Source organism: Anomalospiza imberbis, chromosome 3 (genome assembly GCF_031753505.1).
Source record: "Anomalospiza imberbis isolate Cuckoo-Finch-1a 21T00152 chromosome 3, ASM3175350v1, whole genome shotgun sequence".
In the NCBI taxonomy this organism is placed as follows: domain Eukaryota; kingdom Metazoa; phylum Chordata; class Aves; order Passeriformes; family Viduidae; genus Anomalospiza; species Anomalospiza imberbis.
In genome coordinates this window covers 64,081,751-64,099,728 of record NC_089683.1, presented here as the reverse complement: position 1 = coordinate 64,099,728, position 17,978 = coordinate 64,081,751, and the positions used below count along the sequence as shown (strand labels likewise).

Below are 17,978 nucleotides of genomic sequence, written 5' to 3'. Positions count from 1 at the left end.
AGTCAATCATTTTTCTTCTCAGACCATATCTGGGAACAGTTCCCGGTATTTGCTGACGTGTTTGAAAGTACCATATTCTACTGCGTCCTCACATTTTCTTTACTTCCTTAATATTTGATACATGCAGTATGCAAGGAAAGCTGGAAAAACGCAAGAGCCCCAAACAGCATGCCTAATTGGAAAGGTGCAAAGGTTTGAGGTTCAAAGATAAACCACTTCTGCCTCTGGTGTTTGTATATTCCACTAACTTCAGGAGAATTGTACAGATATGCTTGAAAATTCACACATTGTCATATCAAGTTGAATATATTTTGCCTTAAGAGATCTTAAGAGAGTTAATGTGTTCTGAAATGAGTTATGCTGTTCTTCTGCATGATCTCTTGTTTACCCTTAACTTGGGTAGAGCCTGATACTCAGCCTCTGGGCTCATCATTCCAAATTTCTCTCTAGTTACCTTAGTTACAGTTAAGAAAGATTTTGACTGGTATTTCTTGTGACCAAGACTGATAACACTTCTATACCTAGTTAAGAATTTCTATTCTCTGCAAGAATATAGAGAATGATTGTGTTTCATGTAGTATTTATTGGGCAACTCTCAAATCCTGCTTTAGAAAATAGCTTCTGATTGTTAGCATTGCTAAAGAAAATTAAAAAGAGATACTTGCTCAAATCCATATTAACAGAAACACTGCCATGACTTAAATTCTTCTTTCTATAAACTGCTTTTTATTCCATCTGGAATTGGTATCCCTTATCTCATTCCAACACAGATTTGTCTAGTCTTATATGTTAATTGGCCCTAGTAGGTTTCAATATAACCGGCATCTCTAGTCTAAAATCTCCACCCCAAAGAGAAGGCCCACCAAAGGAAAAAAAAAAAAAAAAAGACGTTTCTCAAGCAAACATACTGAAATTAAATCATCATTGCCTAGAAGCTGCCTCTGATCATGTCAGGCTATGCTGACACACATCTCAGCAGCCACTGTGCTACTGATGTTGGTGCTACTGGTTGTGGAGCAGCTATCAGGTCCTCTGGGCAAACACCTTGTGCATCAAAGCAGAGAGCTCATCATGACCTGAAAGGAACTCGTGCCTGACAATAGGAGCAACCATAGGTGCAATGGGAAGATCTTCATTGTTTTAGCTGCAGTAATCTGAAAGGTGAAGGTTTAGAGCACCCCATCTAAAAGAAAGATGTTGGAATTGGGACCACAAACAAAAAGACTGAGGAGAGACATTAAGCTTTCAATTGCATAAAAGGTAACAGCAAAGACAGTAAAATAGGGACCCTTCATGCCTACACCAATGTGAACTGGTGCTAGTGATTTTAAACTGAAGCAAGATTAAATCAGAAAAGAAATTTCTAAGAGTGAAGTGTAGTCTGAAAGTGCAGTGAAGCGGTGGCAGCAACATCTCTGGACACACTGAGAAGGTAGACAAATGTCTGTCCAGAATGGTGAAGGCTCCTGCTTAGAGCAGAGAGTGAATTAGATTTCTTCTCTGTGTCCTTTCCTGTTCCTATGCCCTAAAGTTACACCAAAGTAAGTTTTGCTCCTTGTTTCCAAATTGTATGAAATCAGATGGCTTTCTTTGAAAATTTCCTATTATGAAATTTCATGTGCATCCAGAAATCACTGTAACATTGGAATTGTACTTTATAGACATAAGGTTATTTTTCCTTTTTTTTTTTTTTTTGTTTAAATCTTATATATGCTAGTACACGTACAAATTATTAACTTACCTTGATGTAAAGGGTAATTGTAATTCATTTTTCTATTATGAAAATACTAAGGAACCCTGATGAGATTAATTATGTATACACTATCCCTTGTTTATATTTAGTAGGAAACTATGGAACAATACAGGCCCTTTCATTAAGGGGGCTTCACAAGCTTAGAGAGCAATCTCTGTGCTTGTCTTCCCTGTGAGAGCTGTCAGTCTCTCACTGACATGGGTACATTTTTCTGCGGACCAGGACAAATACACATCTTGCACACATGGCAGATTCTTGATCAAAATACATTTAATGTAAAAGAACACAGGTAATTTATACAAAATAGTTCTTCTAGATATCCACTGAAAGTATTCAGCAGGTATCTCCAATAATGCTGCAGTAGTTTCGTATTAATAGAATATCCTGCCTGTCTCATTTTAGCCAAAGGAAGAAAAGATGACAAAGCTCTTTGAAACCACTGTGGAATCTCAGCAAATAACATCTCACATAAAAGTGATGCATGCTTCTGCATAGATTGAGCATCTGGCACCTGATCTTTGCTGAAATTCAAAACTAGTGACTCATTGGTTTGTATCTGCCAATGATAAAATGTGCTTTTAAAAAGAGAATAGTCATTGCTTGGCATTATGAAGTAACCCTTAAGTCTAGAGAAGGCAGAATAAGCATTTCAGTGCAAACATTTCACTTCAGAGAGATTCTCACCTGTAACAGGTATCTTGACTAGAAATTTAGAAACTCAACTGAAATGGGAAGCACTTTGAAAAAAAGAAAACCAAACAAACCCTGACAGTATATCTTTATGATAGTTCAATAATATCACAGTGGTCAAGAAAGAACTGCTCCCAAAATAAAACTCTTCGCTTAATCCACACTTTAAAGGATTTTACTTGGGTTCTTATGGGAGCAAAGCCTCCAAATACAGATACGCAACTACTTTTGCTAGTATAAACTCCACTGGCATGAACTATATACGCTCTAGTAGTGAAAACTCTTACAAATGTAGATTATATCAATAGGAGAAAGTGAATGGGCAGTCTTATTCTGGTTAGGAGAGTAATTTTATTTGGGTAAGGGGTTTTTTATGTTGTTGTTTGTGCGAGTTTTTTTACAAATTTCAAGAACAAACTCTTTACAAAAATATCAGATAAAGATAAGCTGAATGCTTATGGCAAGTAAATTATTCACTGACTCCTCTCTCAAAAACTGTCATAAGTGAAACAGCTATGAATTTTTAATAATGAAATTTCTTAATTTCAGTCTGTTAGTAAATAATCACATCATGCCATGACTCATTACAAAGCAGTTCTATTCATCTCTTGGATAATGAGGTCGTCTGCAGAACAGGAAAGGCATGTGAGTGTGGAGCCTAAGGAAGGTGTCTTCTGTAATAAAGACAACCTGCTATTCTCAGTGGTATGGCTAGCAAGGCTAGCACAGCTAATCAATGCTGCAGATGCCCGGGTGTTGATGAAGACAGCAAAACCTCATTGAAGACTCTCAGACACGTGACTAGGCTGACAGCAGTGTAAATGTACACTTGCACTTTCACAAGCTTTTCATTAAAAAGCTAGAAGAATGCCAATGTCTTTCATGTTTGTTGAGGGTATGAAAGAATCAAACTTGTCTGTGAGTTTGGCTCCATCAGTAGTTTTGCTTCTGATTATTCACAGGAGTATCATGTCTATGAGACCTTACTGTCAGAAATAAAGTTTAAGGTAGAAGAAGCAATCATAACTGTAGTACTCATAATTTCATAGAACCAAATTATAGAATCATTGAGGTTGGAAAATGCCTCTAAGATCATCAAGTCCAACTTCAAGCCCAGCATTGCCATGTTCACTGCTAAACCATGTAAATGACACATCTACATATGTTTTGAGCACTTCCAGGGATGGTGACACAGCCACTTTCCTGGACAGCCTCTTTCAAGGCTTGATAAATTTTAGTGAAGAAATTTTCCCTAATATCCAATTTAAACCTTCCCTGGTGCAATTTTCCCTCTCTCCTTGTCACTTTTTACCTGGGAGAAGAGGCCAACCCCTACCTCACCACAAACATCCTTTCAAAAAGTCGTGCCATTAATACAGTTTTATCTTATCCAGTTCCTTCTATATTCATTTGTCCCTACAATGTCAGCATTATTTTATTCTTGAAGGCTGATTCTTGTTATTTTTTTATTGAATATTGAATTACCTTAGAACTTTTCAGAGTTCAGTTGCATATTTCCATCTGTGGCAAAAATAAATACTTTAAAGCAAGAGAGCATGGACAGGCAATCCTCTCCAGTCATGTCGAGCACCTTCATAGGTCTGTCTTTTATTTTATATAGTGTTTTGAATTCTTGTTTTGTTTTTTTACAGGTTCAAACTGAGAGAACTGAATGCATGTTTTTTTAGTTCTTTGAATACTAATGAACTGAATTCCTTTAGTGGCCTTCCAAGCACAGAGCACAGGAAGCAAAGCCATTCTCTTCCTGTGCTATACCATCAAGTATCCTAAAAGGAAAGGAAAGTGAAAAAGATCACAAATCAGGATGAAAAGAGGTAAGAGAAATGCCCATCCAGAAATAAGCTCACAAAACTGCTTTCTCCTTCCTGACTTCCTATTTTTCACTTGTCTCTCCTTTGGCTTAATTTTAATTTTCTGCCAACTATACAAAAGACAACACAGGAATAAAAACTACCTCCACAGACTGACCCATGGCTGTAGAGAGCAAAACTAAGTGTCACGTGTTATGTTCTACTAGTAATCTGGAATATCTGTTTGTCATTGTAAAATGCTTTGCACAAAGTTTCCACTGCAGGTAAACCAGACAATTTCAAACATATTTCTACATACACATTTCCCTGCTTGTGTACCAACAACACACCAAATAATTTAAACAGCACCATTAAAAACTCAGCATGTGTTTCAGTTCTGTGGCACTTTTCTCTCTCTTTTTCTCCAGTTTGGAAAACTCACAGTTGACAACACTCTCAGATGTTAGTATGGCCTAAGGCTCCTCAGAAAGACTGTACACCTATTTTTTAGAAAAAAAATAAACTTGATGGGAATTAGCTTGTTTATAAACCCTATCTTAATTAACACTGACCCCTTTTTCACTTCTGTTAATGATGCAGAACCTAAATATTTCTATAAAAGACTGATTTCTAGGGGTTTCTAGCAGCAAAACATTGTGGTCATCAGGAACTAAAAATGCTGCTTTCATGCAATGGGAAAAAAAAAAAGTGCAGATCCATTAGCACAACCCTTCAGTGTTTGGCTGCATCAGGAAGATCAAAGCAGACAGAGGACATTAGTTCAGAGACAGAAGAAGCCACACAAGTACAGTCCTGTCTAGCACAATTCAGAGACTTTCACAGTGGCTCTTTGCCACAGCATTACCAGAAACCATCACCCAGTGGCCCAGTGGTGCCCCACTCCACCATGAGGTCCTGCACCTCTCCCGTGCTTTTGTGCACCTCTCCAGCAGCCCCAGTCCTGCCACTCCCACCTGTAAGAAGGAAAGGCTGAGTGGTCTCAACCTCCCCAGTAAGATCTCTACTGGAAACAAAATAATGAAGTTTTAGACCCTTAGAGTATATTTTTATAACAAAAATAGCAAGTTAATACACTGGTAACATCTAGATCTGTGTGCCAGTTATTATGGCTGACTCTATAAATAAAGAGACACATAGTAAATTCTATTTTCTTGTTCTAAAAACATGACCTAACAAACTAGAGCACAAGGAAAGAACTACTGTTTGATATTGCATTTTATACTTTGCAGATCATCCTGTAAATCAGAGGGCTTATTTGCTAATCTATTATTCTTTATCTAGCTTATGTATATTTTATTTTAAATAATGTAAATAGAAATTGTAGGGATGGCAGGCAAGGTAAACTATAAGCAGGAAGCATGCCTGGATACCGTATCTGACAGCTCCCCATGAACAGCTCTCTTTCTTTAGCTAACATCACTTCAAAATATTATCACCTCCTATATATTTTCTGGACTCCTTCCAAATCCCCACTCCAACTACCAACTAACCACACAGTCGTTGGAGGCATTTATGAATTTGGTTTGTCCAGTTTCATTTATTAACAGATTTTCTGTTTTAGCTGGGACTGAGTGTCACGAAATATTTACACTAAATGCATTAACTTCTAATAAATACTATTTTCTACTTTTGTTAGAAGACAAAGAATATTTCCAGAATGGCTTGCATTTAGAGCAATTATACTGATTTTTAAAGAGCTGAAAAGAACTTTTCATGATAATGACAACCTGCTTCCCTGGCCCAAGTTATGCTGGGCACCACTCCCAGCTCCCAGAAGAAGGGAGCTTGGCAAGGCATTCTATCCATTAGGTAGCTTGCCATCATGTTTAACAGACAACAAGATTAAATTCCCAATTTTTCCAGGACTCAGCTTGTTTGGTGAAACTGGACACCAGAACATCTGACAGCTACTCTAAGGGAGGTTGGATTTCACTGCTGATGGGCCTTAGAGAATTTCCAGCAACTCTTGATCACCTAGTCCCTTGTCCCCAGTGCTGTACCAGCCCTTTTTAAAGTTGTACACCTTTATTTAGTACTTCTCATAAATTACCACAATAGTACCCAAAAACACAGACTACTCCAACTGGTATTTTTCCAGCTAACATTGTTTTGAACCATACATTTTGGCAAAATACATATTCTTCCTAACCCAGTCATTAGCTCCCAACAGCCTCACTCCCGATTTGTGACAGCTACACAGCAAAGGTCCCTTTCTGCTTGTGCCTGCCCAAAACAGCTGCCAGTGGCTAAATAATGACTGGCTCCTTGGGCTGGTATGGGATCAACTGCCCTGAATGGCACCAGGGCTTCCAATGGAGGTTGTCAGGAGATGTTTTCCTGCATCCTCCAAGTTTCTGGAAATGAAAGGGAACTGCCAAAGCCATCCAGGAGCACCAGGAGTACAACACAGTAGTGCTGAACCAAGTGGCAGCTTCATCCAGAGACCCCAGTGACAGTCCAACAGCTCTGTATCGAACCATTAAGCGTCTGGCAAATCAGCACAGTTGTAAATATTTAATACCAGATAGCCTGCTTAGAGTAGACAAGCACTTACTCATTTTTGTCTCAGTTTCCTTCCCTAGGCAATCCACACAGAGGGGACAGATGGCTTCCAAGCCCCACCAGTATTTGGTTATGTGTCCCCTGCCTGCACACCTTCCTCAAGGGGTGTCTGTGGTGGGTAGATACCCTCACGAAGTAACAGCCTGAGCAGGTACAAGGCCTTATAGATGGCAAAAGGTGAGTAAAGTGTACATAGGAGGATCAGGAGTGCTTTTTCCAACACCAAGGGAAGAGCCTGGACATCCCACCAGTTTCCTAGAAAGGCTCACCAAGTACCTGCTGAATTATGCAGGTTGCTGCACAGCCACAAGGATCCATCAGCACAGATTACCTTAATTCATTAAACACAAAACTGCAGCAACCCAGAATGAGAGTCACAGTTCTGGATTTAGAGCCTTGCAGAGAGAGGTAATTGGCAAACATAACATCTACTGCAGCCCACTTTTAACCCAAAGCCTCCATACATCTGCCAGTCTGGGCACCCTTAATCTAGCTGCTGGTTCAATCAGGGGCACAGAAGATAATGGGTAGTAGCAGCCCTTACAGCAGCCAGCCTAACGACAAGAATGAAAAGCAAAGGCTTTAAAGTCACACCCTGTTCACCAGAAGCATTTTACACATCTCCTTCTACTTTCCAATTTCTTCCTCTTGAAGAGGCCTGGAAATTTTGCATCCTCTGGTTCCAACTGCTCACACCATGTGGAAAGTAATAATTTCAGATTAAATGCAATTTGTATCAAATAGTAAAGAATGATAGGACAATTTCTGTACTGTTTAAAGCAACTTGAACATTTGACCTACATACTTGATTACAACCATTTTGAGAGGATTTAAATAGCTGTTTTCTATTCTGTACACAGGCTGTCTTCAACTTTGATAAAGGAGCCTGAACAACAAGTTTTTCCTGATATGATATTAAGAAGGCAAGGATACTTCCAACAGAGGGAATTACTTATGTTCTAGGTCACAGTCAATAAAACATCAATAAATCTTGTAACTCAACAAATTTAAAAGTACTTAAAAGTACCTGTAGCAAGCAGTGTTGATAAACCAGGAGAAAACAAGATGCAGCATTACAGATGTCTTTAACTGCAACTGCCTTCCTTCATCCTGCTTTTCCAAGCTCCCTGGCAAACTAACTTTAACTTGTAATCAGATTTCACCTGTGGCTTGTTTTCTGCAGAGCAGTCAAGGGGTTCTCAGGACTTAAAGGAAACCCTAAGCAATGATTATGCAACCAAAATTTGATTTAGTTAGTCTGGTTAGTTTCAATTAGGTGCTAGTGCTGCTCCAGACTTTGACTTGGCTGCTACAACCTAGCCTAATCTTCCCAATCCCATAGGGAGCTGTGGTCTTGTCTTGAGCCCACCTGTAAGTAAACTTAGTGCTTCCCAGTGCTCAGTGAGGAGAATTCAACTGAGTTGAATAAAGACCACTTTGGGATAGGAACATTTGTTTTGTCAGGTCTGCAAAGTGCATGGCTCACAGAGAGCTGCCCCCACTCCTGAAAGGCTTGTGAATTGCAGTGAAAATTCAAGACCCCACAATTCCTATAAAGATTTGTAGGGACGGTATGCTTATTTCAGCGCTGGACACATGTGAGGGATCTTTCCCCTTCAAAGGACATGTGTGCCCCTGAAAACTCCCAATCCATTTTTATTACTCTAGCTAATTTACATATTCATAGAATTTCACAATAGGTTCATGCATATTCATTCTTCTCATTTCACATTACACTTACAGCTAGTTACACTTGTACTCAGTTTTTGTCAGAAAGTACAGAGAGAACTCCTTGGTCACTCTGTGCTGTTTCAAGGTTGAAGGAGTCTTTCTTATCTCTTATCTCTTATCTCTTTAGCTTGGAAATTTGCATTCTTTCTCCTTAGCTGGGGCAGTTTAGCTAGTGCTGCAGTTACCAGACTAAACAGCATATTTTACTTATGTTTGCAAGCTCAAAGAGGCACATTTCACTTAAGCCCAAATAGATTTCTACCCTGTTAAATTTTTACTCTGTCTCACTTGCTACAAAACGGTGTTCAGGATTAGTAGGGATCCTTCAAATGTACTTCCTTGGGTCACAAGGAGCCTACTTTGTAGATGAGGAAAAAGGGTGTGCAAGGCTTCCTCAGAACACTACTCTAATGTAATGTGATTATGCTGCATGGGGTCTGAATCTCTTCTCTTACTGGCTTTTCCACCCTGTTATGGTTTCTCTGTGAAATCTGTATGAAATCAGGTTATTTCCAAAGTACAAAGTTTCTCTCAATTTCATGGAAACTCAAATTTCAGTGAAAGTGACTACAACAGTGACCTCACTATGGGAAGGACTGTAGTATTCATCTCGTGCAAGACACTGAGGAAACCCACGTAGAAGAAAGGCTCCATAAATATGGTGATAATATTATTGTAGTGGCCCCTCTGTGATGCAGCAGAGAATCCAACAAGTCAAAAAGGTACAGCAAAACTGGTGTTTGTACTTTGTTGCCCTCAGAACTACAGCAGAACAATGAAGTTATGTTAGATTTATTTGCAGAATTAAAGGAGCAAGTGCAGACTTAGGACAAGCCACTGAGACAGATGCTTTCTTGAACTCCATGCTCTTTAGCTGATCTGCCTGAGTTTCTATGTGCCATTGAGCTGTTTTTACTCACCTGATCTTCTGAAGGAATGACATTATTGATGGTGCCCCAATGAGTCTGGTGCACATCCAATCTGCATCCACCTTTGCAGTCTTCTCTTAATGCCACTCAAACACCAGAATAATGGAATCAATCTCTTGGAATTGGATATCTTTGCTGAAGAAAGAGGAGAAACATGTGGGTCTGCCAGGTGTGGATTAATTTGTGTGGTGCTGTCAAATGGTTTGTGTCCCTATAATCCAGAGGCAATCTCCAGAATAATAAACTTGGATAAATTACCTACTTTCCTGCATTAGGAAACTAATTTTTCATTTTCAGCAACTAAATCATGTGGTGCCTAGTGACAAAACCTGCTCTGAATTTGCCTGTAGTATAGCAATAGTCATTACCCTCCTATGATAGGCATTCACTGGGGTAATTCTCACACAAAAACCTCACATTTTTCTGTTTTTTAATCTCACCAAGGTCACAATTTATGTAGACTGTGTCCCATAAGATTATGAATTACTTTCTATAATGACATATTTTCCCTACTTGGTTGTGTGAGTCAGAACAGGCAGGACACAGTAAGAATGACAAAAACACAGAGATGACATTTATTTCCATTACCTCACCGACCAGGGAATCCCCAAAACAGCACCCAGGCAGAGGCACACAAGTGGGACACAGGCACCACAGAGCTTGGTCCATGCTAGAGGATCACCAAACCTGCTGTCCTTGCCTGTTTATCAGGGATTCACACAGGTATTTTACCACTCTGCTTTGATCTTTCCTGAAGCAGAGCAGGAATCTCAAGCATGTGTGATAGGGTGCCTCTAAGTCTCTCACAGGCTTATCTTATCTAAACACAGATGTTCTACTTGTCAAACACACAAGTCTAAACAACAATTAGTATGATGTATGTGTTTTTCTACACCCCAGCTGCAAGTCACTTCAGTGTGTTTATAATCCTCCTCACCAGTCTTCTGCTATTATCCCACGTTGGTTGTTCACATTGCTATAAAAACACTGTGCCAGCAGGAGCTAGGGAGGGGAGGGAAGAACTTAACAGTTTGCAAATGTGAAGGAAATAAACTGAATTCCACATTCCAGTATCTTCTCAGAGTTACAGACTGCAAAAAAGCAGAATTGAAGACTACCAGGTAAAACTTAAGATTAATATCCAGTGTTCCCAATTAGGCCCTATTTGATGGAATTCTACTTTTGAGGTAGAGTCTCTCAGGACATCAGGCTCTTAAGAAATGCAAATCAAGGTGTGCAGCCAGTTATCTTACCAATTTATCTTGCCATTGAAAAGTTGTTTAATATTCGCTGTCTTCTATCCTAAGGGCCACCTCTCTTCACAGGCATTTAGGAAACCCAAATGTTTGCAGGAGAGGAGAGCCCAGTAAAACAGACTGTAGGCAACACTTTTGTAAGGTGTAGGCTAGCAGACTGTGGGAGAGGCCGCCACACCATGGGCACGAACCACAGCTCGATGTTGGGTGCTGTGGGCAGAGACACCCCCCTCATCATGAGTGGACACCATGAGAGCCTGCCTGTACTGCTACTGCTGGAGTGGTGCCGTAGCTGCCTGCAGGCCTTTCACGCCTGCAAGGAGGAGCTGGAGCAGCTGAGGACAGAGCTGAGCTTGTCTGTGGGAGCTGGGTGTGAAATGGGACACTGAGCGAGAGTTTGAAGGTCAGCATCAGTCTTTGCAGCTCTGCTGGAGCAGAAAGTAGAGGTGGCATCTGGGGCTGGGATTAAGGGAGGCAGGCATGTTAGAAGAGGCATGTTAGAAAGAAATGTTGGCAGGTCACGTTAGAAAAGGTGAGAGTAGGAAACTCTTCTCTGGATCCAGAGTTTAGCAAAAAGGTTTTGGCTGTCTCTACCAACTAGTCTTGGAGTCTAGCCAACAAGTCTGGAGGCCCCTGTGCTGTCACGTACATACATGGACCGGCACAAAAGCAGGAGTTGCTGCATTGTTGTTTGCATTTTCCCAGATAGATGAATGTTGGGAAGTCCATGGTCTACAAACTAGGGCATAAAGGACAATCAAGCTTAGATTCCCTTCATATTTATTATTCTTGGCAGGCCTTCCAAAACACACACTAGTATCACAGCTTGATGCTAGCCAAGATGTTTCAAGCAGGGTGAGGAAATACCTGTTGAAAGAGTACTGCTAAGGCACTCTATAAGAATTAATAGATGACATGAGATCTGGTTTATCCAAAGAAGGAAAAGTCCAACAAACAAGAACAACAACCAGAATGACTTTTGAGAAAGGCATTTGAGTTTATTGTCAAGACACTTTCTTCCCTCTTTTCTCAGCAAGTGTTTTAGATAATTTCTAACATGGACTTCCAGTTCAAAGAGGTCACAATTTCCCAGACATTGGTGATCATTTGAGAGAGCAAGTTTGTGGCACAGAAAGTAGTTTTTTAGATTCTTTGTTCCCAAAATCCAACATGGCTTCACATGAGATTGTCATATCATGCAAGAAACTCATCCCATGAATTTGATGATTAATTTGTTGTAGTCAGTCCTGGAATTCAAAGATGCACTTCAAAAAAAGCTTTTATGTTACACAGCTCGCTTGCCTTGGGTTGTGCTTAACAGTCTAAAAACAGAGTACTGCTTGCAGTTTTTTAAATTCAGAAATATCCTATCAACTACTTTCCACATGACACAATCTTAAATTCTGACAGATTTTGCAAGAAAATGCACGAGTAAATGGAGAAATCAGGCTTAATGTTCCATGTTGGAATAAATAAAGGGCTGTCTCTTCAATATTACATTGAGGTACAAACACTTTTTTTCCCTGTGTATCACATCACAAGTGACCTTTCTGTGGAATTTGTTTGATTTTTGCCCTGAAAGATCCAAGTGTGCCGAGTATGGGAATATGCCAACCTCATTTAGGATCACCAGTGTTTGATACTGTCTGTCCATGGCTTGCAAATGGATTTAAGCTACCTTAGGCTCAAACTTGGGACTTCTGTGCAACTCTGCATAACCTCTGCTCACAGCCACGTGCTCCCTGTGCACCCATTTTCCTTAGGATCTCCTTTCTGAAATGCACTTTTTGTTTTGTATCAGGGCTCTATAAAAAAGTAAATAGATTGAAATCATTCTCATTCCCTAGTCTGTGACTGCTGTACTGACTACATAAACCTGAACCTGGGCTTTGCTTTTTAAGTCCTTTGGGCTACACTGCAGCTCCCAGTTGGCACAGCAATTTGCAAAATCACCATTTCCAGGCAGCACATTACAACACCCTGATTAAGGCAAAAAGGATGGGACCATCTCTTACTAAGGCAGCTTCTCAACTGGTGATGCTGCACTGGGCACTGAATTCCTGTATCATTGTAATGCTCTTTCACCTCTTTTAAACTGACCTAGAAATCAGGGGTTTTCCCCAAATTTAACTTCCAAAGGCAGGAATGTATGTGTCCATTTTCTGCAACCAGTGTGAAGAGACTGTTAGAAATAGCCTGTAATTTCTTCTGGAAAAAGTACACTGAACAGATATTTCAAAAAAGAAAACATTAGTGTACAACCAAGATCCCCACATGAACAACATTCCTCTTCAGATAGCAGATAATTCATTTAGTTTCTTGTATTTCTTGTTTCCAGGATTCAATCTTGTGGTGTTTTGGAATTTTTTGGTTTTTTGGAGGTTTTTGTTTTGTTTGGGGTTTTTGTTTTCATAAATTACGTATTTTTTCCTCACAAATTAGTTTTTACCATCTAAACACAGAACTTAAATTTTTACTGTTTTTTTTTTCTAGAGGTAGTGAAAATGCAGAAACTTCTGCTACTTTATGCATCCTAACAGATTTTCTTCTCTTTTTTTTTTTTTTTTTCCCTTCAGCAGCTAACAATTCTGAAGGTTGGTGCACAAATAGACCAGTGTACTACAGACAGAAGCAACTCAGGTACATTGGGACTAGACTTTCTTCTCTATATACCTCCCCACATGCTTATACACATACATTTGGATTCTCTATTAACAGACAATTCCCTACTAAAAATCAATGACATTTTCCATTAGCATTGTTGGGAGAAGCATTGATTGGGCCCTTAAAAGGTTGGCTGCACATTATGTGAAAGAACCCAACTGCAAAGAGCTAAATTTGCAACATAAAATGTACTCAGCATTCTGCTGGGGAAGCACTATCAAGGCTTTTACCCAGTTTTTCAGGATAATGTATGACACAGCACATTTTTATCAAACATTTCTATATTTTACTCTGTTGAGTGTTTATTAATTCACATCAGTATAGCCACAGTCACAATCCATCACTGAGTAGTTGCAAGATTTTAATGCTGCGCTCTTATTTAAGTTGATAACACCCTTTTAGAACCAAGAAAGTTATCAATTCTGCCAGAAGACTTTTCTAGTCTTAACCATGCAAGAAATCACTTCTGAAAGTTATTCAGAAAATGAAGTACAAGGGGGGAACTCAGAAAGCTACCAAGGGCATTATAAAACTATTGTGTTCCCTTTGGTGAGTACTGAAGTTATTTTAAATAAAACATAAAATGATTCCCATTGCCACTGTAACACTTTGTTTTACCACTGAAGTCCATCCTTTTAATTCTCTCCTATAAAAGCAAACAATGCATCATTTTGAATCACTCAAATGTACTGTGGCAACAGCTTTGTTTCAATAGTGACTGCTGCTATAAATTACTTTCCCAGAACTTTGTGGTATCCAAATACCTAACAAGATCTATTTGCTTGCAGTAGTATTAACACATTTATTCCTGTGCTGCATGCATGAGTGGGCTCTCTTTACTTCAGGAAATGACTGAAGGTTTAGCAAGTTACCCCAGTGCAAGTGTCTGGAGATCTGTACCCAGTACATTGGAAGCACTGGATGCACAGCTGTTGGTAGAAATTAGACAAGATCAATCTGAGCTTTGATCTTCCCAATCCCCTTATTCTTTCCAGACTTCAGGCACAGTGGTTCTATAGAACCCTCTCAAGAGCTGTGCTCAAGCCACCTACCCAGTGTTGCCTGAGGTCTCCTAGAGCAGTCCTCACTCCAGCCTATTACTGCTTCTCTAAGCTCACCCAATTTTGCTCATTTTCCTCTTCTAAATTGTTAGGGGCTTTGATTCCCCCCCCCCCCCCCCCCCCCATGTTTGACTGACTTCAGCCTTCTACACCCTTTGAATTAGGATGAAACATACATGCTACAATTTTTCTTCCTCCTTGCTGTGGCTATTCCATTGTTCCTTTGCCTTTTTCTCTCTTCTGTACTTGCTGGAACTTCTTTATCATCTAGAATCTGCACTAGCCTGCTCATCTCATACCTTAATCTGTGCATTCACTGTACTTCTGAGTAATCTCCTTGCTTCATCTTTTCTGCCAGTGCCTTCTTTCAGGCCAAGCCTTATGCAGGAACCAGCATCCCAGTCCTGGTTTCTCAAAATCCTGTTTTCATCAAATCCACTTCTTTCCCAAATCTTTTAACTGATATTCAGTATCCTTCCAAACCTCCTCTCACCAAACTATTGCTCCTTGCGTAACCTCCGTCATTTCAATTAAGGTAATAAGTTCTCCTTTCCAGTATACAAACAGCAGTGAAGGCTTGTAAATGCCCCAGGGCCTTGTGAATGTATTAACAGAGTAACTGGAGGGCTCTGATTCACAGGGTTATTGGGGCTGCCTTCATCTGACAGCAGAACTTTGAACATAAAGGAATGAAACATGAAATGAGTTAATATAGGGCAGAATTTAGAAAAAGACTGAAGCTGAAAACCATTCCCAGTAAAACAGAAACCAGGAATTAATTTCACATCCAGCTTCACTGAAGATTCTACAGTTTGCTTAGAGGCAAACTGTAGACCAGCTATAAACTCCAAACAAGCCCTGTGACAGTATGATGCATTAAGCATCAGGATGACAAGTCTGCTTTTTTTCTTCAGCACAACCAAGTTTGTATATGTGCCCTCCTCTCCTCCTGCTCTGGATGTCTTTAGAAGAGGTTTGCTAAATTTAATCCACAGTTGTAGACCAATAAAACCTTAACTGCAAAACCTCTCTACGGAGGAACCTTATTGTCTAAGAAAGTAACTTTGAAGTTGTAAGCATGACAATATAATTAACCAGTTCTGCCTGTGGGGAGATGACAGGGTGACACCTCTCTAAGAAAAGTTACATCAACTACCAAAGGAAATGGTCTAAGCACCATTAAACATATTTCAGCACACTTAAGGAATTTCACTACACCTTGTACTGTGTAAAATGTAGTCTTGTAGCAACATCAGTAGGGCTGCATAAACACTGCCTTCTGAATGTTAGCCAAAGCCTGAGCTTCAGCCCAAGTTCACCAAGTTCACCAGATGTGGGTTTTAGAGGAGCATCAAAGCTACCTGCGGCCAGAGAGGAAATTCAGGCTGTGCTACATTCAAGTTTAATCTCATCTACCTGCACTGACATCGTGCATTTAAGCCGGGCTCTTCCCAAGAGTTCCCCACATAGTTCATAAAAACAGCTGGCAGCATCAGCTGGCCACCACCAGGGAAGAGCAAGCTCCCCCCTACAGGCACTTGATGCAAAGGCTGCAAATGGCTGCAGAAGCTGCGGGCACCAGAGCTACAATTTCGCCCAGGGCATCCATTTCTCAACTTAGATTATTCATCTTAGATTTCATCTGTAAACAATAAAACAAAGCCTGAGTATTATTTATGACACACTATCCTGTCAGGATGGTGGCACAAGGACTGGCTAGTATTTAGCATGGCTTTCAAAGGGACAGTACCAGCTGTGAAAAGGACTTGGTCCTTTCATGTTTCATGAGATCAGCTGAGCAAGACAGACCAAAGCAACATTGGCAAGATGTTTAGCGCAAAACATTCTGCCACTGCTACCTCTTTGTAACAGGATGTAGTTCAATATTAACAATATCTGAAACAATCTACTTTATCCAATTAGGTTTCATTTTCATTTTAAAAAATCCAATGGTTCTTTCAATATAGTTATCATACGAAAATGGTAGAAGGTTTGCTGTGCACCAGTTAATACCACCCTTGCTCCACTGAGTGCAGCTAGATTCAACTTGTCCATTTCACTTCTCACTCTGCTTATAATCTGGTTCTCCGAGAATTTTAGTTTTCTGGGACAGGCTGCAAGTAGGAGAGAAGTAGTAGAAACACTGACATGACACTGGAAAAAGCTTAGGATTATTTAAATTCTTTTAGTCTCAGAACTGAGATACCAAAATGGGATGGATGTGTGAGTACACTTTAGTTGTGTCTAAAGTGAATTAGTAAATTTTGCAATGAAAACTGGAAATTAGTAGCTGGATGCATGGATGATGGCATTCAGTGGGTTGCCATATACAACATCTTTTGAAGGAGATTTTAATTGACTCAAAAGACAATATGGCAACAGGCAGGCTTTTTCTTTATTGAAGCAAAGTCACAGCATTTTCAGCACTATTCCCCTCTTGTGAAGGGAAGAGTTAAAGGAAGGCCCCTGAAATTTACATAACTAACAAGTAAAGGATTGAAGAAAGAGATTACAAGCATATTTCTCTAAAATAAATAATCTACAAAGAGTGCTTTTTCTTCTTAAAAGCAATCTAAAAATGTAAAAATTCTACGGTAAGGAGATCAAAAGATATTTTAACAACTTTCAATATTTACAAACAATACAAAAACTGCGCATGCCATCAAATGATGCAAAATTCTTATTAAAAATTAAAAGCTTCATTCCTACCAAGAACCAAAAACTCCAGCCAATATTTCAGTTTTAATTAATGGTCTTCTTTACAATTGGAAAACCGTTAAATGCTCTTATTATCTGTAAAATATACAATAAAAATGAACCTCACTAAATTATTAAGGTTAAAAAAGAAGAGCAATACTGCAGGCAAATCAAAAAGGAAAGTAACCGTAACTTATTCTTTGGTAACCAAAAGTTAGCAAGTATCTGTATTTCAAGTGATGAAAAGTAATAGTCTCCCCATTTTGACAAATGAAAGACAGATTTCTGACAAAACACAATTCCCAAGTTTCAGTTTTGAAAGACGGGCTCCACCTACAGCTTTGTAGTGCAAGTCAAATTTCTCTTTCTAATTCAGAAACACAAGTGTCCTGGTTCCGGCCAGGACAGGGTTCATTTTCTGCAGTAGCCAGGAGGGGCTGTGGCCAGGACACAGAGGTTATTCTACACCATCTCACAACACTGCTGGGAACAAGAGGGGCAGCAAGTCATACATTACCAGGCTCTGTGTGGTGAGCAGTCACCTGTGAGCCATTCATCTCTTTTGTGCACACTCTAAGTATTGTTGCTGTTACTGTCCATTTTCTTATTTCATTGCTGTTTCCATTAAATTTTTCTTTTATCAGCCCCCAACCTTCAGCTTTTGTGCCTCCAATTCTCCTCTCCAGCTACCCGCAGAGGTAAGAGGAGAGGGGAGTGAGTGAGTGGGTACATGGTTTGGAGTGTTTTGGTGGGAACACCAAATTGGGGAACACTGTTCCTAAACCATGATAGTAACCCTTCCA

General features: G+C 39.7%; 2 long non-coding RNA genes across 2 annotated transcripts in view; one reads left to right on the top strand and one right to left on the bottom strand.

The window, feature by feature from the left end:
• The window catches only part of LOC137470946 (uncharacterized), a 30,626-nt gene extending 20,316 nt beyond the window's left edge, over positions 1-10,310 (bottom strand). The window contains exons 1-2 of the long non-coding RNA XR_010997320.1: positions 10,086-10,310; positions 9,489-9,632 (exon numbers count right to left, since the gene is read on the bottom strand). This is a non-coding gene — a long non-coding RNA (uncharacterized lncRNA). The remainder of the gene's footprint in view (positions 1-9,488; positions 9,633-10,085) is intronic.
• A 154-nt stretch (positions 10,311-10,464) lies between these two features.
• Positions 10,465-12,012, top strand: LOC137470948 (uncharacterized). The gene is made up of 2 exons (XR_010997322.1): positions 10,465-10,618; positions 11,550-12,012. It is a non-coding gene; the product is annotated as an uncharacterized lncRNA (long non-coding RNA).
• Positions 12,013-17,978: the final 5,966 nt, after the last annotated feature.